The sequence below is a fragment of the Palaemon carinicauda genome, chromosome 7, assembly GCF_036898095.1.
Source record: "Palaemon carinicauda isolate YSFRI2023 chromosome 7, ASM3689809v2, whole genome shotgun sequence".
In the NCBI taxonomy this organism is placed as follows: Eukaryota; Metazoa; Arthropoda; class Malacostraca; order Decapoda; family Palaemonidae; genus Palaemon; species Palaemon carinicauda.
In genome coordinates, this window is record NC_090731.1 from 30,801,083 (window position 1) to 30,803,040 (window position 1,958).

Below are 1,958 nucleotides of genomic sequence, written 5' to 3' on the forward strand. Positions count from 1 at the left end.
TCTCTCTCTCTCTCTCTCTCTCTCTCTCTCTCTCTCTCTCTCTCTCTCACTTGGGAATAAGCTTCAATAGGAAGCTCACTCAATCAATGTTTAAGTAACCACTATTCCTAAATTGATAGATTTTGCGAATTATTTACTTTCCTTTAACAGCTTCAACACATAAGACCCTTGATAAAACAGAAAAACAAAATTTTAAAGTATTTCTATTTATCATTCTTATTTTTAGAGGGAATTTGTGTATTATGTTCAATTGGAAAGTAGAAATATTTTCTTTACCTTACTGATATTAAATATAAAAGATATAAGAAAAAAATAACGATTAGGATATATTCCTGTAATACCATTTCCATCTATTCAGACACCGTGTCTCTTTTCAAAAAGATTAAGAGGAACTCTTATTTCGAGTTACGTAACTGTAGTGGCCAATGCGGTAACATCCCTGACTGGTGAACGACAGACTGGGATTCGAGTCCCGCTCAACTCGTTCGGTTCTTTGGTAGTTGCAGCCTCACCATCCTTGTAAGCTAAGGTCTATCTCCTGAGTCATCAGCAGCCATTACCTGGCCCTCCTTGGTCCCAGTTTGGGTGGAGAAGGAGCTTGGATCGCTGATTATATGTTATATATGGTCAGTCTCTAGGACATTGTCCTACTTGATAGGGCAATGTCACTGTCCATTGTCTCTGCCACTCATGAACGGCTTTTAAACCTTTAAACCCCAGAAATGTCGTATAATTGCCCTTCTGGCGCAAGCCGTAATGACGCCATTGTAATCAGTACCTCGCATGTGGAGCTTCTGATATTGTCATTATAGTAATTAAGATCAGGATGGGGTTTAACAGCGCTGATTTTTCGTGCCATCATTGATGAATGTCAAAGGGAAGATTTAATGAACGTCCTTTAAAGTGGTTGTTATGATTTATTGAGTTGATTATAGAGTAATAATAAAATTGTCAGTATAATTATATCAAAATGCTGTTTTAACCAGTGTGAACTCAAAGCTGATAAGTGAATACATGGGAAATAAAATCAATGGATACTTCCTTCTGAAAAATCTTCTGAGTTGAGAGAGAGAGAGAGAGAGAGAGAGAGAGAGAGAGAGAGAGAGAGAGAGAGAGAGAGAGAGAGACTCCTAATCGTGTGAAACAATTTAGCAGGAAAAATGTATAGATTTTTCAGTTCTTTTATGTAAAATCCGTTTGTGTTTTCCGAAAACCAGCAGCAAAACAAGTAATAAAAAAAACATTGAGAAATATATACTGTATTTGTTTTCCTTTGGATAAGAAGCTGATAAAAATGCCCAGAGGTTTTTAAGAGATACCTATTATTCTTATACAAAAAATACCAGTTGCGTTAACATAATTAGATTTTAAAACAACAACACCAACAACAAGAAAACCATTAGTAATAATAATAATAATAATAATGATATAATAATAATAATAATAATAATAATGCTACTACTACTACTACTACTACTACTACTACTACTACTAATAATAATAATAATAATAATAATAATAATAATAATAATATCAATGATTATAATAATAACAACAACAACTAGTAGTGTTTTAGTATGCTAATTATATAGTGTGTTGCTAGGTCAATCACCCCCTTGGGATTCTGTAGTTATTCCAAACTAGATGAATAAATAAATAACTAAAAAAACAACTAAATAACTAAATGAATACCTAAATAAGTAAATAACTAACTAAATAACTAAATAAATAACTACATAAATAAGTAACTAAATAGATAACTAAATAAACAAGTAACTAAATAAAAAAAATATTGACACGGTTTTCTGGTAATGAATCTGTTCTTGCAAATTATATAAATAAGGTGAAATTAATTTTTGGGTTTTGAATAGATGTATTTCTGGAATATTGTTCTCATCCAGAATTCTTTGGACACTTACAATTCTTGAGGGGTTCTTTTAACAAAATATTTCAAGACA